At 42.9% G+C, this 24764-nt stretch overlaps 1 long non-coding RNA gene across 4 annotated transcripts in view; it reads right to left on the bottom strand.

Moving 5' to 3' along the window:
- Positions 1 to 24764, bottom strand: part of LOC104322675 (uncharacterized) — a 29777-nt gene that overhangs the window by 2013 nt on the left and 3000 nt on the right. Inside the window, exons 3-8 of one of the 4 annotated variants that reach the window (XR_011329463.1) lie at positions 24504 to 24599; positions 23098 to 23285; positions 12537 to 12634; positions 6218 to 7122; positions 4060 to 4225; positions 436 to 2759 (exon numbers count right to left, since the gene is read on the bottom strand). This is a non-coding gene — a long non-coding RNA (uncharacterized lncRNA). Of the gene's footprint in view, positions 1 to 435; positions 2760 to 4059; positions 4226 to 6217; positions 7123 to 12536; positions 12635 to 23097; positions 24600 to 24764 lie in introns of those variants that run through there. The other 3 variants (XR_011329462.1, XR_011329465.1, XR_011329464.1) reach the window with 3 other exon arrangements.

Genomic DNA, 24764 nt, shown 5'->3' with positions numbered 1-24764 from the left:
GTTTACTTCCCAGGCCACGTCTGGCTCCCATCCTTTCTGTTTTCTGCATCTTTTTGATGTCTTGGGCCCGAACTAGAGAATTACTGCAGAACTGCTCACTCCTGTGCTAAGACTGACTAAAAGCACACTTAGGATAAAGGGCCTGGGAAGGGGGAATGTTCCAAGCACCACTTTTAGAAATATCAGTTCTGAAGTCTACAACCCCTGTAAATCCATGGTGTACAGCTTACAGCTCTCATACCTTCCCTCGCTGGCACCCTGCAATACTCTGCTGGTATTACTGCATTTACCTTCAGTTTATCCAATGGAGTAAAACCTCAGTTTACTCAGGCACCAACAAGGGACCTGACTCACCAGAGGTCACTGGGACACCTGAGCACCAAGTCTGTCACGCCAAACCCTGACCCATGCCCACAGCAGCTACTCCCCCTTCACAGTGCCCAGCTCAAAGCCCCAGGCTGCAATCACCCCCTAATTTTGGAAAAAACAGCTCATCGCCCAGCCTTACGGCTCTCTGGCAACTTCTGAGTCACCACAGCTGAAACGAGGCACCCGTGCAGCTCCTAAACTGTGTATCGTCTACGGAGAAAGTGCCTCCCCGTGGATGCACCAACAGCCTCACACCAGTCTGGGGAAAGGTTGAGGGGGTCACCCTCACTGTGCCAAGGACTCTGCTGAGCCGGCACTGGCACAGCTCAGCCCTGTTATTCAGTCAGAGAGTCATCACAACCTCTTGTCCATATGAGATACATCCAGCCAGAACTTTCCCCCAGGCACAAAAATGACTGGCTCTGAAGAGAAACTCCAGGGGAATCACAAATCTTCCAGGAGACCTCTTTTTCCCATGCTGCTGCAGCAAGCTCGGCTAAAGGACACACGACAAGCCATCAGCAAAACATCACTCAGACCCTTTTAAATGTCAGCAATACTCAGCATTGAAAATAGATTTCTTGGTTACTAACAAGTAAACACTACAGAAAATGCTAAAAAAGTTAAATAACCTTTAGCATTATATTAGTTTGGAAATAAATATACTAAACCATGTTTGGGGCATATATTAGAGAGTTTATTCTGTGATGAGGAATGTTTATTAACTCCGGGGTACCAGGTCATTCTTTGGAAATTAGGTACAGATTTAGGCATCTGAAACAATGGTAACGCTCCAGAGAGAAACCAAAAAAGTCACACACAAAGCCCACGTAGTTCAAGAGATTTTTGTTAGCTACTGCTTTATAAATGACTTTTGTGCCCAAGAAAGAGAGGCAGCAGAGACCAGGGTGGTGGGGAGAAAGCACAAGGAAACCTGAATGCATCCTGGATGAACACCAACAGCTACTTAGAGGCTTTTTCGGATTTGCTAAAAAGGACTTAAAAAATGCAAAGGCGAGCGAGAAAATGTCTGCCTCCCACTGTTCAGCTCCTGCCATGCTTAATAAAATGGAACTTTATGCATTCTTTTTAAATAAAAAAGTGCATCAAAAATAAATGAGTCCTTTCATCAAATCCTACTAATGGAAACAACCCACACGACTCCGTATTTGACCAACTGCTCACATCAGAAGGGGTAGCAGTTGACTGCCAGGCAGTACACTCTGTGTTATTCTCTACTTTTGGCCCCTGAATTTTACAAATCTTTGTCAGCTGTAAAATCTTCAAACTTCACCCCAGTTTCGCACACAGAACAGCAGAGACCCAAAGGCCGTGGGTGCAATTTTGGAGTCATCGCCCATTAGACAGCTTGTCTCTCCTGCTGCAAGATCTTGAAAGGGTAAGAAAGCAGGGTTGTACTTGTAATAAGGAGATTTTCATAAACCCCATCCTCCACTGACAAAACAAGATGCAGTGGAAATCCAGAGAAAGGACTGCCTAAAACCAGTGATCCATTATCTATGATTGCTCCTATTAAAGAACATGTGCAGAAGGGAGGAAGCCATTTTCTTTCTAGATGCACTCCTCCAGTACTTTGGAATGAGATTTCCTTACGTTTACTTTATAATCATGTGAATATTCTGAACGATTAGTCCCATTTAATCATTCTGTACGTCTTCCTGTTCTTCCTCCACTAACAATTCTGACCCCCATTGTCCAGTTTCACTCAAATAACACACAGGGTTTGAACCCAAGTGGCTGTGAAGAGACAGACCCTGACAGCTTCATCAAGGGAAAGTGGGTACCATGGACTTTGTCTCTCAGGCACCAGAAAATTCATACAAGGGAGACTCTAGCGATATCCAAACTGCAGGAAAAAGTCTTCAAAATTACACATACACAGGAAATTCAAGCATAAAATACAAATTCACAGAAAACACGGCTTGGTGAATACTGCTCTTTATGGAAAATACTAGTTACAGCAGTGAAAGCCCCATTTTAGACCCAGTTAAGAAATCCCCAAGTGCTTTGCTGATTTGGTTTATCTTGGTTCGGGGCAGATCTGGACAAGCCCGACTTTGCTCAGCGTAAAGACAATAGATTGGTGTACTGCAACAGGTCAGCACACACGGGGATACAGGCAAGTACCTTCTAGTGTCAGCCAGGTCCAAGGCTTTGTGGCAGACTTGGAAGCAAGGAGCAGAAGCAAACAGCAAATTAATTCACTGTGACTCTCTGCAGCTTCACACGCGTTCGCAGACGTACTGACACATGAGCCCAAGTCTCTGCAGCCTGGCCTGGGAGTGATGATTATAGCAAAGCAGGTACCACTTCGTACCAGCCACAGCAGGGACTGCAGCTCTTCATCATGCCATTTTCTTAAAGGTAGCCTGTTCAATCAGAGAATGTCTTTTACAGTAAGTCACAATTATTTTTTACAAGAACTAAAGGCTTAGTGCAATCTGAAAGAAATAAAGCTGGTCTTTGCTGAAAGAGCTTATTATAAAGGCGACCTGTGTGGGTGAGGAGGGCAGAAAGGGAGAGATCCCAGCCAAAATGGGCTGAAGAGAAAAATCAAAGTATAGTTGGGATAAATGAAGTGCAACCTCTACTTCACAGAGATTAAATTATTAATTATTCCTGAAGAAAGCCCTATGTTTACCTCACATATGTTCAATGCCTTAACAACAGCCACCATCAGTGCTGTATTATAGCAGCACAGCACACACTTGGCTGGAGCTCAGGCTTATTGCGTTACAGTGGATTTTAAATACTGTTGCTCCTCAAAGGCAATGATGTGGGGTCAAGAACGTAATACCTGTTGCAGAGAAATCTAATTCCAAAGCCGGTAAAGTCTCTTCCCACCCCAAAATGGCTTTAGGTATTGAAATGAATCCCATATTACAGCTCAGCTTTGGTCAAAGTAGAAATTCTGACAGATTTATTACTACCTTATCAGGTGACTTCATGGTTTCAAAAAAATACATATATTCTTCTAAAATCCATTTATCCCGACAGAATTCAATAGTTACATGAAGTATGCTTATTTAATTGAAATTTGCTCCTAGCATGTGACTCTAGGGCTCTCTCCATCTGCAGCACCCCACTGATGCATGCATCCTTTTATTCCTGCCACCTATCTTGCACATTCACAGGCCCACTTAAAATCATGTTCAGGCACTTTCCTTTATGCCTTTACATTCTCAGAAAATTGCTTTTTAACTTGGGTCAGCTTCAATTTTAACTTTATTTTTTAGGAGATGTTTTTAATCTGCAGCAGCCCAGCATTTATATACCTCATTTTGCAGTGCTACTCTTGAAGAAATGAAGGAAGTGGCCACGGCCTCATCACCCCAAAGCAGCCAGCTACGTTCATCGAACATGCTGTGAGGCTCCGGGGGAGACAAGGCAAATAGGCTGTAATTTCAGCTCCGGCCCTCCTCAGCTGCCAGCACGAGGCAAAAATACTGCTTGGTAACACTGGATTTTAGGACGTGCCCTCCAGCACGCACCCGTCCATAGGCCCATTGGACCAGTTACAATCTCAAAGCATTTTACTTCTACGAACTTGCTGATTAATGAAGAAAGCTAAAAGCCCTTCCAAGAGCTAAGGACAGCCCTGGAGAAGGGTAAGCAGAAATCATCACTCAGCTAAAAGCTTTCAGTTGCACTAGTACATATCTGAAATACCGTGTTCAATTCAGGTCACCTCGAAACAAGCTGACGAGATGCCACAGGAGTCTCGGCTGAGCGGGGAGTCCGCAAGGCAGCCTTATGCCATCCCCCTCCAGCTGCAGGCGAGGTGACATCGGGGCTCTGGGAGCACTCACAGACAGCACGGGGGGAAGAGAAGGGTCTGGCAGAAAGGAAACCAGAAAGGAAAACTTAAGAGATCTGGACGGAAGTTTCAAGCCACTGTAACTACTGCACTTGTCACCCCATTATCTTACTTGAAAGGTTTGCCGTAAGATGCACTGGTATTTACAGTACACTTCTTGGCAAGGGGTATAGCAGGACCATTACAGAAAGAATAACGCTTCGTTTGGAGTAGTTACCTGCCGTCCCCACTCCTCTTAGCACAATACACCAGCTGAGACCACGTCCACCTTTTAGCAGAATATATTTAACATGGCTTGCTCTGTGCTAGAGACAGAGAAGAACGGAGTCTAGAAGTGGAACAGGAGAGCAGCTGCAGTTCCCAATCACCTACTCGAACTATAATATACTTCCAATAAACATTTCATATCAGGATCCAACAGCCAGTGCTCCTCTTTGTTTCAGATTCATAACAAGCTGGTATTTATTGCAAAGAAATAACACAGAATAAGCAGGGATACTAAGAAACCAGTGTAGCATACAAATGAAGGAAGACTCCAAACATAAAACAAAGCTTTGACTAAAAGCACATTACAAAAGAAAATCCTGACAGTTGTACAAATGATTGAACATAAGCGATTCAAGGATGTAGGCTACAGACTGAACTTCTAAAAGTTAACTGGGAAGCTTTTTAAATACATGTTGTACTGTTTTTGGTTCCCATAATATATTACTAATGTAGAGGAGCTGATGCTTCATATTTCTTTTTGTCCACTTCCAATCACAGTGCCAAGTACACTTATCTGAAGGACATTATTTTAATGAAGTCATTTATGCCCTTAAAAATTAATATGTCAGAGCAGTTAAAGTCTAGTGACTGTAACCAAACCAAATAATGTATAATGGAGAAATGTAATGAGGAAAAAAATACAGCCTGAAGTCAAGGTTAAGTAGTTAACCTTAGGAAAAAAGTGAGAGGGAAAAGAAAAGCCAACACCGATTATATGTCCCCTTGACGTGCCATAAAGGATACCATTACATTGTCATCACCCCACTGTATACAGTTGTGAATTGAGACTTTTAACTATCACTGTACTGTACACTGGGGGCACCAGGAGTTTCATCTTCATCTGAGGAGACAAAAATGATGCTCTTGTGGTCTAGTAACACTTGACTTAAGAGAAGCCCCTTCAGCAGCACAGTACTGGAACTTCTCAGAGAGCCATGACTAAAACTGTCCTTTTTGTAGTAAAGTTTCATGCAAGCTCAATACACTGCAAAAATATGACAAAACATTCACTTTTCCTGTTCTTTAAGCTAAGTCATACAGAAACTGTGCTTTAATTCCATCAGCACATGAAAATATTTCATTCGTCATTTGCATAATGCCATAACAGACTGTTATTGCAGCAGCTCCTTAAATTAGAACAGCTCCAAGACAGGGCTTCCTGTCTTTAAATAATTCAGCTTTTCCCACATTCAGGTAAAACTGAACCAGGTATATCCCGCCAGCCCTAAAATGCCAACAACATGAGCAGCAAGAATACAAAGTGCACATGTTGATATACTACTACTTCATCTCCTTTCTTGCCATGAAATTTTCTTCATTCAATGCCATCATTTGAATAATTATTAACAGAAGTAGAGTTAGTCCCCTGTGACATGAAAGGAAGTGTTCACATCCAGGGCTGAGGTTCCTCCTTGCAAGCCCCAGCAGATGCACCGCCTATTAATTCACTGCCCTCCTTGGGTAGTGGAAGAGGATTTTAACTAAACATGTAGGAAGTCTAAATACATGAAGAGTTGGAAATCTGGATGTCTGTCCAGATTTCCTGATATCCAACATCCCCCATCCCACTCTCAACAAACTGACAATACTCTTCTCTCCTGAAGAGAAAGACCATGTGCACTGAAACCCGAGCACCAGTTAGTAACCTAATAGCACAGCAGTTCGCTTAAGCTACTGCTCACATAGGGGTTGATTTCTTCATTATTAGCTGCAAATGTTTCCGGACAAGAAAAGCATAGTCACATTTGCAGAACCCATCACAGATATTTACGTGCTCTTCTTCCTGGCCCATGGAATTACTGATTTGATCAACTTCCTTCCCCTTTCAAAGCAGCTTAGCAGTCTCAGAGGTGCATCTCCAAACCGGGTTAATGTACCTCCAGAACATTCATAAGGTAAAGAAATGTAATTTAATTTGTGACTGCATAAACGAGTCGCAGAAGCCTCCCAAGAAGCCTGAGTTTTCATTTCTTTCATAGTAGACATTTAATTATACGATAATTACTTACAGCTTGCAGCTCAGCTTCTACTTTTATGAAATATAAATTGCACTTCACTCAAAAGTGCAGGATGAGCATTTAAAAGGCTTCATTAAGTAGGTTTTAAGATTTTCCTGATGACTTTCTTTAAGCCATGGAATGAAAAGCAGATGTACCTGTAAACTGAAACTTGCTTCACAGAAGAACAAAGTAGAATTGCTAATGTAATACCAGGATGGATGAGTCTTACAAGAAAAAAAATATTAACTTTTAACAAATACATTTTTTTAAATAACAAACAAAATATTTCTGTCAAGCTGCATGATAAAAGGGAGCAGGAGGAAAGAAGCAGTATTCCCAGCTCTCAGATATGAAAAACAAGGCTCTTTATTCCAAATTTCCAGTGCTCGGAAACCTGAGGTTGTGTCAGACCCACACTGTCATTAAAGCAGATTGACCAAAAAATTCACCTCATTTGTAGCTTCCTAAAAGCCTAGAAAACAGGAATTACAAAAGCAGAAAGATGAAGACAAGAAAAATAACTTCACCTGAATTTATGCATTGTAAGTCTGTGACTGGTTTGACCTCTCTCTTGATTTTGGACCATTAGGAGATGACCGCACTGGTACTTCTGCTCTGTCCTAACTTCACAGTACTGCAAGCTCAGACCTAGAAAAAAGGCATGAGGACACAAAATCACCAGAGGCAGAGGTCCTGGCTGCTACAAAACACTGTGCAGGTGGTACTGTTACCTGGTGGCCATACCAATGCCACACAGCGATGGCAGAAAGCTGCTGTCTGCTGCAAATCCTGAAGGAAAGCATTACTCAGGCAGGCCAGCAGTCTGCTGCTGCAGGGCTGCGGTTCCTTCCATCCCAGGCAGGAGTGGTGAGCTGAGAGAGGTGCTAAGATGTGAACTCTACCTTTTGAACCTCCAACAGGTAAGGTTTTCCTATTTTAGTTTAACAGTTAGGTAAGCCCATACTATTAACTACATCTGGATTCATTAAACAGGAATATACAAAATGAGATAATAAAACTAACATACACAACCTGCCTGTAAATTCCGAGAAGAATTTGTTCCTGGAGAAAAGAGAGTGCAGAGAACTGCACAAGTCCTCTCTGCATTGCATCAGGGTGCCATAGGAAAAGCAATCAAGTACAGTTGTTAGAATTTGTCTATTATTTCCAAAGATTGTAAATAAAAAAATAATAATAAAAAAAGCATTTAAAAAAAACCCCAGAATTCTAAGCCACCTTTTGAAGGAAAGGCAATAAAACATTTGTTAGGAACAGAAGTTATTCCAAAGTGAACACAGAAGAATTTGTAAAATTCACTAGCAAAGTCCTGCCCACCAACAGCTGAATTTTAGTCTTCTGCGGTACCATGACCAACAGATGACCTGCATTCACACCAGAACACTGCAAGTCAGAACCTGGCCCGTACCTTCTCCTGGCTCAGGACAAACACAACAGAGTGAGAAATCCCTTCTAGCAGTTTACAGTCGTTTCCACCAGCTAGAACAATAAATCCCAAATGAATGCGGACATAGACAGAACTTCTTAACTGAAATGAATCACATTCTGGCATCAAATGTCACTAGTAGCTGTTAATGGCATTAGGCACAGGGACAGAAATTTGCATAGGAATTATTATATGGTGCATCCCCCTCCCTATAATAATGATTATCTCCCAGTAACTTTTGCAGGAGCTTTTAATTGATCTGTTTGGAAGTAGACCTAGATAGCGCAATTGTTCAACTGAGATGCCAGAGTGAAAACAGACTGTTGGCTTCAGCTGACTTGGGAGATCTATAAATATGTACACTATTTCATAGCAGCTAAGTGTGTTAAGTAGTTCTGATATGTTAAACTTAATATTTAATACCCTGTCAAAGCAGTTCTGCGCTTTTGTGTATTCTATATTTAAGACTGAACAATTGCTTAAAACATGTTGTCCAGCATCTTACTCTCCCCAGCAAACCTAAAAGCGGAGCTCAAGTGACAGTCTACTGCAGAGAAGTACGGCGCAGCTATTGTCTGCCACCCTCCGAGTCAGTGCCACGGTGGAGAAGATAAAGTCTCTCTGAAGCAGAGGAACACAAAACTAGGGACTTGCCTAGACCTGGGCACACTTCAGGAGGCTAATCTGGTCTAAAACCACAAATTCAAAGGCTTGGTTAAACTGCATTAAGTCCTTGTGTGGACGCTCTCCCTCAGAACTAAAGTACCCTTAATTCAATTGAGGTTTATTAATTTCCAAGGGAAAACTAAGCTTACTGAAATTTTAGTCACTTAAATTCTGAAGAAAAAAGTCTACCCAGAATTTGATCATTTGATTTAAAAGCTACTTTGGAATAATTTTCTTAAGGGCTCCCATCTACAGCACCATTTGCAGACTGCAGCATCTTTACAGAGACTGCAGCACTGAGCACTCACATTACCTCAGAGTCACCTCTGTGCAGTAAGTGAATTCAGTTTATTATGTTTGTCCTTCCTCTGGAGAGGATAAACCCCAAAAAGACACTTTTAAAGGTGACTGCGGGCAAGCAGCCCCACAGCTGCTGACCTCTACACACAGGCTGGGAAAAGCACTCCTAATCACTGCTGTCTGGAGTCAGCCATGTTCCAGTGGAAAATACGAGAGCCAACACCCCACAGCAAGGTGTGCCTTGTCTGGAACAAGCAGAGAAGTTCATCTTTATTTTATATAGTTTACAAAAGGGCATAAAATGCCACGCCATTTCATTCTGAACAGCTTCTTCCATTATCTACTGCAGCACACAGCACTTAGCTGCTAAATAACAGCAAAGGAAGGAAATTAAGAAGTATAGAGGAGAGAAAGAAGTTGTATTTCCAGCTGAGACATGAAGTGAATCAAGAGACAGCAAAAGGCTGCTTTATGTAGGATTGAACATATCTTCTGTACCCTTAATCATACCAACGCAGTCTGCTGGGGTCAGGCTCTCATATACCCTCATATTGATCAGTAACGTCTCAACCTGTGGAAATCAGCTTAATGCTGAAACAAAAGCTACCTGCTGGGCTGCAGCATAGAAAAATTTAAAAATACTTTGTGAGCACATAAGCTGCGCTGAAGAGCAGTGGCCCTCTGGGCTGCCCGGCAGCCTGGAAGGGCCTTTCCCACAGGGAAAGGGCCACCAAGAGCTATTGTGGGACCTGACACGCTGTCGGCCACACACACGGCCTTGAAAGGGGACAAAGACTTGGAAGGGTGCTGGCGTGGAGCCCCGCGTCTCTGCAAACTCCCTGGGCACGGCGGCAAGGCCAAGCACTGGTGCCCAAGGAGGGACCCCACAGCCGCAGGCACCCCAGGGCCAGAGCTAAAGCCTAAGAAAACAAACACGTCACGGGCAAGCGCCTCTCCAAAACAGCATCTTACTCCTCTGGCGAAGCAAATGCCCATATGAGCACTTTGTCCTCTAGACCATATTGTCCTCCACCCAGTCTCGCATCCCCCCTCGCTTGTGTCTTCCACAGCTGCTTTTCTGGAACTTGTCTCACGTCCAGAGGGAAGAGGTGGGTCCAGGGACAGCGGGACATCACTGCCTTCTCTGTCCTGGCCGCTCTGCACTGCTCCTGTTTCCATCACAGCCCACGAGTATACAATAAAACCGATCCTTCACCAGAAAGATCATTCAGTGAAACACTTTGAAGACAGTGGGGAGGTAAGGAGAAGGTCTGATCACGCAGCCCCATAAAAATAAAAGGTTTCTCTTGATCTCAGCTGCTGCAGTTCCATTAAATCTGCCTGAAATCTTGCATCTGCAACAACTGCACAATTAAGACTATAAGAGATAAAGTTGTAATTTAAATCTATAATTAAAACAAAACTTCTAAAGAGCAATCTTTTATTCTTCCCAATCTGTACTTCTAACTTTGTATCAGTTCGAGGCATTTTTAAAGCCCATTGCAAGGCGTAACGCCACCCCGCTCCCAGGAAGTTAAGCGGCAGGGCCTCAGACAACATCTGCGATCAGCCAGGTGCACTTTGTGCTTCACTGAAGAATGTCCCATTTTTCATAGTTGGATACTGCTGGGGAACCTCATTAGAAACCAAATTACTACCTGCATCAGGTTTACACTAATGTATTGACATCTACAGCACTTGTTAAATGAACCGTAAATCCAATACACTAAAGTCATTTTCAACTGAATCAAATCAGGTTTCAGTCAAAAGAATTACAATTGTTATATACTTAATGCTTGGCACTTTCCTGGTGTCTCCAGCTAGATCATTTCAGACACAGAGAGAAAATTGTAAACCTATGAAACAGTGCAAGCTAAATTGGACACACTCCAAGCATACTAAACATGGTGCTAGGAGTTTAAGGATGATAATTGGCTCTAATTGACTAGTTGGTAAAGCTATCCAGGCATCCACGGGCACGCTCCTTACTAATCTGTTTTCAACATGCTATTTTCTTCTCCTTACTTAATTTATACTTTCTTATTATAAACCACATTGTTTGCCTTTCCTAGAATCTTTGCTTTTTCAATCTTTAACTCTTTGTTCCCTTCAGAAGTAATGGCGTTAATCGGAACATGGGCCCAGCTGCAATACATAAGGAAAAGGCAGAGCAGCAGCACTGTGCACAGCCTTCCTCAGAGCGCTTCAGTCTCGCCAGAAATCAAAATGCCTTCCAGACCTGGCGATGCAAATTCACACTCATGTGTTGTCTCTTCCCCTCACAGCCAGACTGGTCCTCTTTTAATACTGATTTAGAAAACCTTGACTCATGTGTGAGGACAGCATTAACCCCTTATTCCCTTTTCACTCCGAAGACAGAAGATTTCTCAGGAAATCCAGCACTACCATCCAGTGCCTGGTTGCGGCCACATGCACAGTACAAAGGGGATGCCAGCAGAGGGGACAAAGCCAGTTTCCCTCTGCCCCGCTCCTCCAGCCTACCACCACAGCTTCTTTAAACAAAGACATTTGAAAGACTCAATTCAAATTCAGTACGGCTATGAATGTGAACTAGCAGATTTGTCCAGCTAGATTTTCCTCCAGCCTCATACAGACACTTTCCCTAAGTGGCCTTAGTTCTGCTTAATTCATTTCCCAGAAATGGAAAAACAGCAAAATGGAAATTAAAAAGGAACTATGTATGAGCCAGCTCCTCTATCAGCATAAATCCATCCTGGTACCAGTGAATTACACAGATACTTGGTGTCTGAGGAACCAGCTCCTGATCAAGAGTTTATAGAGATTAAATTAATTTACTAGGCCAGACTCTAAACAACCTTCTCTGGTCCCTTGCTATCTAAATCCCAGGCAGGTTATCTATGCATGTATTCCTCCTCCCCTTTGCTTGGAGGAGTGTCGTCTCCATGGTATTCTCCAGCAATAAAGAGGTGCCCCTTGGAAGAAGTAGCCACACAGAAGAATAAAAGGCCACATTAAATTTATGCAGCCTGGAAGCAGTTCTGCTGATCAGCCAGAAATCAGCTGGTGACCTTCCATTATGTGAAGAAATAACCTCACTAGAAAGGGTGGAAACTACTTGCTTCCATTCATGCACAGAGCGAGATTCTCTGGAGAGCTGAGGCTGTCCAGTTGGATAGTGCTCTCATGCCTCTGGCAACTTTCCATCCCCGTTTACCATTTTCCACAGTGCCTGTGTCGGTTTTGGCAGCCCACTGTGCTGTTCCCAGAGGACTCTAGCAGAAAGTCATCCTGCCAGTGTACTCAAGGACGCTTTTTCAATACACTGTTACTCATCTGACACGTTTATAGGCTGATGGTGAAAATGGGATGCACTGTGTGGGTGATCCACATTTCTCTGTTGTTGCTCGAATGCTGGATCTGCCCCTAGAGTGGGGCTCCTGAACCTCCCAAGTCCCCTGAACTGACCAAAATCAGAGCACAGGGGCTGGCCTTCAACACGGGAAAGCTGATACAGCTCAGCAGAAGGCAGTGGGCCATTTGCTTACTATGTTTGCTATCAAGTGCAGGGTCAGCAACTCATTGTGGAAAAATATGGAAAATGCTGGTAAATTCAGGTAAAACCACAGCCCCAAGCAGAGTGAAGATGGTTAGAGTGCAAGATCACACTCACCTTGGAACAGATTCGTTTTCAACTGCTGCTTCCCTCTGATTCTCAAATTCCTTTTCGTCCCCCCCAGTTTTCCAGCATATTATTAGTTCCTTCCTCCCCTGCAAACACACATCATGCACACAAATTTTACACAGGTGTGACTCCTTTATGTTGCTTCCCCGGACTGCTCACAGTTTGCAGCAGTGTCCGTCAGGAGGCGGATGGGAATGACATGCCGCTGCGCAAGCGGCATCAATTCACCGCAGCCATCTCATCAGGGAGGTGGTACGTGCAAAGGCTGCGCCTTCCTCACCACATCGGAGCTCCTGAAAAACAAAGTCCTGATAAACACAGTCAACCCTCCTACACTTTATCCATGGTGATTTTACCCCCACCCCAAAAATAAGAGAGCAGGCACTGATTTGCCAGCTGTAAGGTTGCTTGGCACCCTACAGAGCCAGCGACAGTGGGGTACCAAACCAGATATTTAACAAAACGTTAGTGGGATAATCAGCACTGTGGTTAACGTGGAAGTTACGAACTGGAGATCTCTGTTATAAATACATAAGCTGCTATAGCACGAGAAAGAATAAAGTCTGGGATTTCACTGTGGCTGTCATCTGTGAACCTGGACCTGCCTCACACGTTCTCCAGGGAATTAGGGGACTACATGACTACATGGGGCTCCACTTTACAGATGACAAACAAGCTGCAGGGCAAGTGGGGAACAGAGTTCAAAGAAAGCCTGGTCCATGGGGTAAGGGGAAAGGGTTCCAAACCACTTACCAATCTGATCCAGTTACAAAAGCTCAGAACAGGGCACGGCTATATGAGACTTTAAAAACTAGCAGCAGATCCAAAAACCAAAGCTGATTTTAAAATGAGTTGTAAAGGAAACACATGAAATCCCTAACATAGTGACAGGTCAGAAAGGTTGTTTCAGTGCAGAGCTCTCCAAATATAACACAACGCACAAGCTGGTTAATGCTGTCCTGGAAGAGTCAGGATAGTCTTCTTGTAGCACAGTGTCTGTGCCCAACTGCAGTGCAGACCAGCCAGAGCCAACCCATCAAGTCACATAATCAGTGCAGAAGGATCAAAACACCTTCCTCAAACTTCTTTGATGGAGGCTTCTGCCTGTTAAATTAGCTGCTATGCTTCAATTTATTATTTTTGATGACAGTCTTTTGTCTTCATCCAAACTAATTATGCCTAAATCAATGGTAATGGTAGATTTGGCATTGATTATCCCTGTAGATGCTCTCAACTTAAATTGTCCTTTTGCATACAGATAATTCCCTTGGCTATCTTCTGCCAGAGCATTGACACCTGAGTATTTAACTAATGACTTTTATGCACATGTCGTCACTGGCATTTGATATAAACTACAGGAATACAAACAGCTTCTCTATCCTATGTTGCCCAGAGACATCAGAAGATGGGCTCCCTTAGCTGTGAGCCGCCGTCTAATATTCCACTCAGAAAAGTGCGCTGAAACTGGGCAGTGTTCACAAGATCAGGTTCCTCAGCCACAGACCCTGTACCAGACAAGGTGTCCAAGCAGATCGCTTGTGGAGTCTTACCAGTATAAGACCAAATCTACTGATGTAATAAACTGATACGTCTACACTTACCTTACTGGAGTGCCAGCAGTTCAAAAAAGCTGGAAAATGTCAGGCTTTTTGGCATAATAAAAAGACTTTTGCAGTTTTGCAGCTGCCTCTTCTTGTTCCACCTCTCCAGTCTTCCCTGGCCTAACCTGAAAGAGGATACTAGATTCTGAAGAAGCAGCAAAGCCCACAGTGATTGGGATGACTGTTGGGTCCACCTGCTGGCATAACTACCAGAAACTTCAAAAATGTAAAGAGGTGTGCGGCATTTATGGGCATAACTGTTTACTGTCTGCTCCACCTCTAAATTAGAAAAAAAAAAGTTTCCTACATTATCAGAGGGAATTACTGTTGTCCACCTTTTTACTCATATAAAATTCATCTAGGTCAAATGTACTCACTTGACTTTTCATAGAGAAAAGCATAACCAAATAGATGTAAAAAAATTTTTTATGACATTTGAAACTCAGAACGTAAAAATAGTCTCAAATAGTCACACTACCTTTGAAAATTGTGTTTACTTCTGAGACAAACAGGATTAGTCTCAGCAATAGATTAATTTGCTCTTTGATACAGAAAAAGTGCTCTGCAGGAGGAACACAAACACTCTGCAGGCTCCAGAGGATTGCAGCAGTACATTTCACCTCCAGGTCACGGGTTCAAATTCCGTCTGGGGGTAAGGACTGAAAATTTTTTAATGTCTAATGGTTGTTCAACGGTCCATGTGAAATGAGTTTTGTGGTTGTGCCTTCACGCCAAGTAACACCACTGAGTGTCTTTGTGGTGGGGCCAAGGACTGGGCAAGTATAGTGAGCCACAAACCCTAACGCTTCCCGAGAGTTTCCTTTCCATAAAGGAAAGTTGGCTCTTGAGCTGGCTGTAATACAGTTGGTCAGAAACAAAACAGATGATTTCATGGCAACAGGGCTTATCAGCTCATTGCTTGTCACCAGAACTAAATTTGTTCTAAGTCAATGTTCAAGGCAGCATTTATAACCCAACAGCACTTTAAAAACTAAGATCCGATTCAGTGGCGAATAGGCCATTTCCCTCTAAAAGTTTCTCCTTTTTTCCTATTTGCAGATATTTGGCTATCTCCAAAGAAATACGAACAGTCCCAAAGCCTAAGAGACTGCAGTTTTGGAGCATTTCCAGATGCACCAGACGAAACACATTGCACCTGGAAAGGTCAGCTGTGGGCAGATGGAAATAAGCGATAAGCCGTTTTTCCTTTATGTAGTCCCACACCACCAGTAACACTGCCCAGAAGCCTCATTCTGTACCTGATACGCATATTAAGTTACTCTTACTCCTGTGAGATAACATACTTACTGTATTTTAAAGGCAGAAGGCTACTTGAGATTTTCCAAGTTGGAAAACTGTTTTTAAGGCCAGGACTCGAGACACTTTGTCTTAGGAATAAGACTACTGCTCTCACGACGGCTGCTCTGAGGATCTGAGCAAAATCACAGCACTAGTAAAAGTACTGCAGCCAGATACCGAGAACAGCCGTGCTGAATGCGGTGCTCTGCAGGGAAGGGAAGACTCTGGAGAGGGAGTCCAGAGAGGCTGCTGCATGCTCCCAGCTTTGGGGCCTCCTAAACGTAAGCTGCAGATACCAATGTCATCCTCAAAGAACCAAGAGCTGCTCCACAAAATGCTCTCCTACAAAATGCATCCTTTCAGGATAGCTCCAGCCATACCTCTTACCCCGGTCTATGCACTCGACATGGGAGAGGGGAAGAGAAAGGCAACATTGCACTTTGCCTGCAACGAGCAGAGGAAGCAAAAAAATGAACTCACATGTTTGCCAGATCTTGCCATAATGCTATATAAAACAAACAGCAGATGGGGAAAAGGGTTTTGCCCCAGCTACTCATCCATAACAATTTATAGCACCTGATCTGGGGGCATTAACCTGTACACACAAAATGTATCTGTTCTTATTATTCACTGTAAACGTGTCATAAGCATGGAAATATGCTCAGCAAGGCTATTGGGGCTGGTACTGAAATTGTAAACAGCCCATTAAGTAGAAGCCATAAATACTCCAAAGCGCTGTAGATCTTGGTCAGTTAAAAAGCACTGGACAGGCTTTAAACCTGAAAAAATACTTGGTTCCACGTAAATCCCCTTCTCGCAATCCAACCTAACTCTGCACTGCAAGAAATTGAGAGGGAAAAACAACCAGGTAAAATCCACACAAGGGCAGCAAATACACCAGCACTTCAGTAACTACCGGCTTCTAGAGCAAACACCAACAGTCAGCATGAAAAACAGGCTCCAGTAAGAGAGACGGATGAAACACAAGCAGGGGGTACCTACGAGCACATATCCTTGTTCAGAACAAAGGTGTATCCAAGTCAGTTTAGGGAGTAGAAATACTAAACAGAAGGCTCCACTGGTGGTAACTGGTGATTTTGCATTGGAACACAGAACTATGTGGGAGGCAGAAACAAACACAAGCCAGCAAGATAGTGGGAAAAGAGGAAGAAAGCCCAACATACATAGAAATATCACCAGATGATCCTGAGCAAAGAGCTAGAGAGCAAGAGCTTTTGGAGAGCTTCTGGGCTGCCAGGAGGCTCAACGCAGCACTCCAAAACTCTGCATTCCTTGTCCCACTTGACATTTGAATGGCTATAAACCCATAAAACCTCAATTTCCTTGGCTGTCAAAAGGTGCAAGAACATAGCTCGTATCTCAGAGGTATCGTGCTCAGGATAGGTGCAAAAGAGAACTGCAAACCTGCTATGAATGTGAACAGCGCAGCTGATCCCTCCCGTACACATCCACAGCACTAACGAGGACACCCGACTGCCAGCTCTGCATTTCTGGGAACTGATGGACCTCCAAACAGCCATAGCAGCCACACAAAGCCCCATAAAAAACAGACAGGAATCTTCAACGAGGTCACGTCTGTGCCCCGCGTTATGCCAAGTGCTTCAGACCTACGTTCAGCTTTAAGCGACTCCCTTTAAGGGGCAGATACACTGGGGGCTTTCCCTCTTCATTAACTGCATGTATTTTCCAGTCACAGAAAAGCTCCATTGCCTAACAATTTCTTTCTTTAGAGTAATCCTTTTACTATCACAGAACTAATAGCGAAGAGAGTCCAGAAGTCTTGATAGCACATCAAATCAAGCCTAGTAGATCAGGAAAACACCTGTGCTGGGGATGTTCGGAGTGGGCTAATCTTCATCCCTGTGCAGCCTCTTCTGTATCAGTGCACGGCTGGCACTGCCACGGTGGTCCTGGGGCACTGATGCTGGTGCAAGTACCAGTGTTGCCAGACCTAAACCAACTCTTCTCATCAATCCCAGATTCATAATAGGGACGCTACAGAATCTAAGACTTTATAGACATATGCACTGCTTTTAACTCCTGCATAACCAGTGAAAAGTTAGTTTACTTGGATTTGAAGTTGAGTAATAGGCTTAAGTTCCAGCCTATGGGAATGACCTCAAGCGGAGTAACTGAGATACAACACTCTGGGCAATTTTAGCCTGACTTAATCACGTCTTTGGTTTTGTGAGGTTGAGATGTATGGTGAACCTGCCACATGGAACTGAGAAGTAAATTTTTCATTTCAAGGCTCCCCATCTGATATAAATAGCTTCTCTAAGGATTTGGTATCTAGTTCATAGGAATATTTTTGCTAACAAGAAGGCACAAGCATGTAATGCAGCTGCCCCTGTGTAACCCAGTCCATGGACCAGTGCAGACACTGGGACAGGATGGCGATCTGTGCCTTACCACCCCAGAGGAAATACCTGAACTGATTTTTGTAGGGCTGAAACTCAGCTGTGCTTCATGGTAATTCACACTGCTATCAAGGATAGAAACCACATGCTTCTTTCTTTACCAAAGACCACAAAACCTCATTTACTCCCCTGATTGCATTAGCCAATATGAAACAAAGTAATTTTTAATAAAGTGTGCCATGGCAGAGAAAAATTGATACAATCACAGAGCCGGTATAATAGGATTTAATTCTGCTTCAGATGTGCTAGTTTTAATAAAAAAGGATTGAGCAAATCTAAAACAAATTACACTGAAAGGTCAGGCTTATTGCTTGTACAGTTATGTTAACTCTTCCACAGACATTTTTACAGACTGTATTTATGAGACCTTTTGATTTTCAGAAGAGGTATAAAATACATCTGCAATTTTCCCATTATTTGCAGCAGTGTTTCTTCTACAAGTGTCATTTCTCAGTACTTCAATACAGATTTCTTTAACTGACATTTATAAAAAATGATGAGTTATTTATGGGGCAGTTTTGTTAAATTAGTGAAACTGTAATTCCCAATGGAAAGTTAAACCCAACTAGAAAAAAAATTTAAGGGAACGATGATTCCCATTTGTGTGCCAGTGACGCTCGTGATTTCTTATTCATTAATCATTCCGCTGGCATGTCATTTATTCAATGGGAAGCAAATCAATTACTTATTTTTATATGTAGCTAAGGCCCCGATACTGTGAACTACTCAGAACAGGCGTGAATTAGAAAGAACTGTAAACACTGAATCTTATTACACGGTTCTTATTAATATTACAGCAGCACCTAGAGACTCTGGCCAAGATGTAGCCCACTTCACTTAGTGCTACTGTAACACAGAGATAAGTATCCATCCTAACCCTAAAGGAAATACACAGCATAAACAGACCAGCAGAGGAGAGAAAGAGCAGAGAGTCTGCAAAGGGAGGAGCTTGCTGCGGTCACGGAGGAGAGCTAGAAACGCGTGGCAGCGTCCCAGTGCGCAGTCCTCCGCTGCTGTTCAGAGGACCGTGCTGCTGCTCGCCAGCCTTGCCTGGGCACAAAGACCGTACAAATCCTGCAGGCACAACCGGGGACCTTGCAAGCACTCCAGCAAGCTGCAATTACACTGATTCCAGTCTTACCAAGTTTCTTGCCGTTGCCATGACCGCACAAGTCTATTGCATGTGAACACAGATGTTCTCTGTTGTTTCTGTGTGTTTTCACCCAACTCAGGTGTATGTGAGACCTCACACTTGGAAAAGGAACTATCAGTTCTACATCAGTCTTGAGACAGTATCTAGACACAACAAGCTCAATTCTCTACAGCCACCACCAGAGAAATTCTGCTGAATTTGATCAAAGGAACTATTGGAAAGAACAAAGTCCAATCCACTCTTGGTATCTGTCTGTATCCACACTTTCAGGGAAATTAGGTACAAGTCCATCAGCAGTGAGCATAGGCAAATTAGGCTGGGCTGTGTCATATTTAAAAGTAAAATTAAATCTTGGGTTCGCTGTCGAGTTCTGCTCAATACTCTCCAGTCAGTCAGGAGTAGCTCCAGTGGCAGGAGACTGCATGAAACCACCACTGGCAGCAATAGGATAATAAAGACTTGCCACCGTGGCCAAGGACTTCCCCAGGGGTTCTGGGGTTTTAAGAATCACTTTAATTCCAAAACATTGATTTTTATTTCATTCTGATAAAATCAACAAGAAATGATTGCCAGCCATTACTACTGAGGAGCAGAAGTGGCACCTGCTTTTTTGCACAGCATAGACAATTCAACCAGAAATCTGACTGCCTGTCCTGGTTTCAGTGGGGATAGAGTTAATTTTCTTTCTAGTAGCTGGTATAGTGTTATGTTTTTGGTTCAGTATGAGAAGAATGTTGATAACACACTGATGTTTTCCATTGTTGCTAAGTGGTGTTTAGACTAAATCAAGGATTTTTCAGCTTCTCATGCCCAGCCAGCAAGAAGGCTGGAGGGGCACAAGAAGTTGGCACAGGACACAGCCAGGACAGCCGACCCAAACTGGCCAAGGGGGTATTCCATATCACATGATGTCATGCCCAGTATGTAAACTGGGGGACTTGGCCAGGGGAGGCGGGTAGCAGATCACTGCTCGGGAACTAACTGGGCATTGGTCAGCAAGTAGTGAACAATTGCATTGCACATCACTTGGTTTGTATATTCCAATTCTTTTATTATTATTACTGTCATTTTATTATTATTATCATCATTCTTATTTTCTTCCTTTCTGTTCTATTAAACTGTCATTATCTCAACCCACAAGTTTTACCTTTTTTTTCCCCGCTTCTCTCCCCCATCCCACTAGCAGGGGGGAGCAGGGGAGTGAGCGGCTGTGTGGTACTTCGTTGCTGGCTGGGGTTAAACCACGACACTGCCCCATGGCAGCTATTGTTTGAAATTAGAAAGCCACAGCTTTGTGCTGTAGGCTACAATAATTCAGTTTCTGTGGGTCGGCAGAGGAGATTCTGCAAAACACACATATCAAAGAGCTACAGAGGCATAAACATTAGCTTCTTTGCATAGCGTGAGTCATATGAATATGCAAAAGAAAGGCATCCTGGGAACACCTATGAAGCCCCTTGACAAACTCTGCTTAATTTTAATCAGCATTTCTGCTTTTGACAGCAAAAAAAATGTTGAGGTAGAAGCGGTACCCAGAGTACAAAACTCTGTGTTCAACAAATAGAGATGATGGACAGAACACGTCTGCTAGAAGAGCAGTGCTTGCCATACAGAAGAGTTGTTTAGCTCTTGGGGCTTTCTGAAATAGGGTCAAGGAACCAGTCCACATCCTGGCCAAGGGCAGTAGACACCACACAGAAGGAACAAAAGACAGTCCCAGCCACAAAACAGTACAGTGAAGGAGATGAAGGAGGTCAAGTAGTACTGAAAGCCTCCTAGAGAAGGCCAACAGTCCCTTTGGAAAGAACACCAAATGGCTCTGGGTGAACAGATAAATGTCATAGTTTCACTGCAGTCAAACTGCAGAAAAAAAACAATAACATACAAGAAAAGTTAAGAGTGGTCTTTTTCTTTTGATGACTGTTGGGTGACTAGTAAACTGGAAGAGGATGTTTTCATTTTTCCATTTGGAAAATATAGCAAACCTTAGAGATACCTGCTCAACTTTGCTTCAACAGGTGGAACATCTACCAAGCTTTTATAGATCAATTCACATACACTTTTTCTTCTGATACCACTGACTCTTTGACAAGATACCTGTTTCTATTTCTGTCTATGTAAGATAGAGACACAAACGACAGTCTTTGCACAGGCCCTACTACATACAACCTGCAGTTATGGCTGCTGTGATTGATGTGAATCCTCTGATCTCCAACAGGAATGTGGTCCCCACCTGACAAAACTGACTGTCTTATTTTGTCTTTTATTTTAATAGGTTTCCTGCCAGCTGGGCTCTGCCTCCATTTGATCAAGTGTACTATGTCCTCAATCAACTCTTCTCCTTGGTTTTTTTTTTTTTCCTATATTTTTAAAAGCAGCAGCCCAAATCCATGTAAGCAGTAAAAATACTGCATTTTCTCAAGTTTTATTACTATAGCTAATTCCCAATGAGAACAATAATTTCTACAGCAACCCTCAAATGAAGGTCTCAAAGCTCTTTAAATCAAAAATAAATTATGTATGTAGACAAGCTGGCAATGCGCTGATCTCAGGTTGTAGGCACCTTTCTTCATCCAAAAACAACACAGAAAAAACAGGTACGTAATCCACTAACACAGTCCTAGCAAAGCTGTACTTCAAAACAAACTCATCCTGCTGTACTAATTACAAAGCAGCCTCCCTCCTCAGCTCTCCTGCACCTTGGTACACACAGGCAGGCTCTGAACGACAGATGTCTCACATTGCTTCATCTAGTCCAGACCACAAACATCTAGTTTTGAGCAAGGGATACCACTCAAAACTCTTGGAATAACTTAAGAGTGCAATGGTTAACTGCAATCCAGGTAAAAGATAGGACTAATTTCTATGTGGTGTGTTAATAGGTGTCATTAGCTCTGTATTACTTTTACTTTCCTCCACTGATGATGACTTTCTGACTATGTTAAGACAGGCTACATTCAACAGTGAATTGAGCCCTTTGTGCAGAGAAGATGCTGATTTCTGAAGAGTGATGCAGTCAGTCTACGTACAATATTCAAAAGGCAGATACACAGAGCAAGCTAAAGGTAAATATTAAGTAGATCAGGTGGACTTTAAGCCACTTGAATACCACCATACATAATTTTCCAAAGAGTTTTCTATCTCAGAAAATAGCCATGCAGAAGATGCTATTTACCAATTTATTTTTTTTCACCTACTGTAACTCAGTAGCATTGTGCTCCTGTTAACAGTGAATTATTGCCCACAATCCCTGTTTTCTGCCTCTGCACCTAAGATTAAGGTAAGCCTCAAACAATTCTTACTTTGCACACGAAGTACACAAATGCTCATAGGGCTCTACAAACAGTAAAAATGAAATGGTGGGCAACATGCGGCAAAGCATCTGATGCAGAACTATGGGGATCAGTATGAAAATAGAGTCAGCAACACCCTGCTTTAGGCAACGTCTGACTGTAGAGAGTCCTTAGTAGACACCTTTAGTACACGTATTATCAGAAAATTAGAATTAACATTGTTATTTTTAAGCATCGTGGCAATTGGTCAATACATAAAGACCATTTGAGTTGGAGGTAGCTCTGCAGTAGGAAAATAATTATCAATGCACTGAATGCCATAAACCACCTTACAGCAATGAAATCGATGTCTGTGTTCTACCTCCTGCCAGAGATTCAGTCTCCTCATAAAACCATTATACCTGTCTTTCCAATTCAAACCAGCTCTATTATTTAAATGAAACACTATCAAAAGAGAACAAGCTCTGCCACAGTGGACAGGACTTGGTGCTTTTAATATCAGAAAAAATAATTATGCAACCATGTTCTGTTTTTCAGTTGGTTTTGGCCCATTTCTTACTCAACCATCAAGCCACTATTTGTAAGGATCCATGGAAAGAAATAGCAATGCTCACCTGTTGGCATATGAGGGTCATTCCCTCCACCTGGTAGGGGCTCCAGGTGATGGTAAGGATACCCTCATACTTCTGATGGGCAGTTGGCTGCTCTCCAACACCATCAGAAGAAAGGTATCTGCACTTCAGAGTGAGGTCAATAGCTTACCTTAAACAGTCTCCACCACTACTTGACTTTCCCAGTCTCACAGCTATGGCATTTTAAGGGATTGTGGAAATAGTCATCTCCTTCAGCCAATATCAAGTCGAGATATCATTGTCCATAAGGTGAGCGAGAGCCTGAAATCGGCCCTGAACTACTGAATCAGCACAGCATGGTCATGGCTCTACCAGCACCTGTAATTGAGCAAATTTACACAAAAGGCACAAAACCACAATTAAAAGGAATGTACACAAGGTAACTTCCCACTTCTCAACCAGTCCCACAGAAGCTGGAATGGGCATCAGGACCTGTGATCAGACAGCAAACCCTTACACCCCAGCTTTCTAAATAAACTTCTAAAATTACCTGTCAGTCAGCATTTTAAGAAAAATCTATCAGCATCCAAGAAATAAATAGACTAACATTATTCTTGTGTTTCTGATTCTGCCTCAGGTTCACTACAAAGTAACTTGCAGCTCAATAAACTTTGACATGTTTTCATGTTATAAAAACAAAGACAAAAAACTTATTTATTCACTTTTTACCTCATACATCCCAAATCAATAGTTGCACCTATTGATCGATGACATAAATTCAAAACATTAATTTACATTGAGTACCGGAACCTAATAAGAAGGCAACAACTGAATTTGTTGAAATCAATTTCCCTTTTGTTTCCAACAGAAAAATCTTCAGGCCCATAGAATAGTAAGATGCAGTGCACAGAGCAGTTAATTATCAATGAGCATCACAAAAAGCTAAAATTAAATTTCTTTTTGAATATGGAAATAAAATGTTGATTCTCCAGGGCTGATGTTTAAGCAAAAGAAATTTCTTGTACCTCTTCCACATGTGCATTCTAGCAACGTGAATCGCGGAAAGGTGAATTTCAGTACGTACTAAAATCACTTTGTAACGTAAATAAGTAAAATTATTTCAGAGATATGTTCCTACAGAAGCTATAATGTACTGCTGAAATTTTGTTCTGAAAGGGTAGTATTTATTTATTTATTTAAAACTCCAGCAACATAATTTTAAGTCACCAAAGCAAAATCCTGTGGCACAAAGCGATGCCACTTTTTGTCGTGCAGAGGCACCTGCCTTCAAGCAGCAACTGAATACACGTGAATCACAGCGCAGTTCTTGCAGGCTGGCTCTGAGCTGCTCCGAGTATTGCACCGAGTGCCACATCAGCCAATAACTTAGTTTAAACTTTGAGAGAGGCCTTTTAAGTTGAACACAATGCAATTTTTGGACAGGAACACCTATTCAAATCCCCTCTCGTGGGGTAAGTATCCAGCCAGCCAGCCAAGCGCTTTGCAGGTAGTTTGGTAAGGACTGGCAAACTCTGAGGAGACAGCTGGACTACAGCCCCATCAAGACAAAAAAATCTACGCAATTGCAGAGAGCACCTCAGCGCTGCCACACCACCAGCCTCGTCCACTCTTGAAGGCAGCAGCTCCATCCTCAGGTTTCCTCCTCTCAGATCCACCGACAACACCTGGGGTCTGAATGGGTAAAAAGCACGAGAGCCCTGTAAATGTGGAAAGCCAGAGAGCAGACGAGCCGTACGCTGCCTTCACAAGCTACGCTCTGTCCCGAGGCACAGGCACAGCTCCAGTGCCTTCAGTGGTAACTCCACTCACTCGGCAGCAAATTACAGTGGCTTTACT

This window comes from Haliaeetus albicilla, chromosome 23 (assembly GCF_947461875.1).
Source record: "Haliaeetus albicilla chromosome 23, bHalAlb1.1, whole genome shotgun sequence".
NCBI lineage: Eukaryota > Metazoa > Chordata > Aves > Accipitriformes > Accipitridae > Haliaeetus > Haliaeetus albicilla.
The sequence above is the reverse complement of the archived record's forward strand: the minus strand, read 5'-3'. Positions and strand labels throughout refer to the sequence as shown.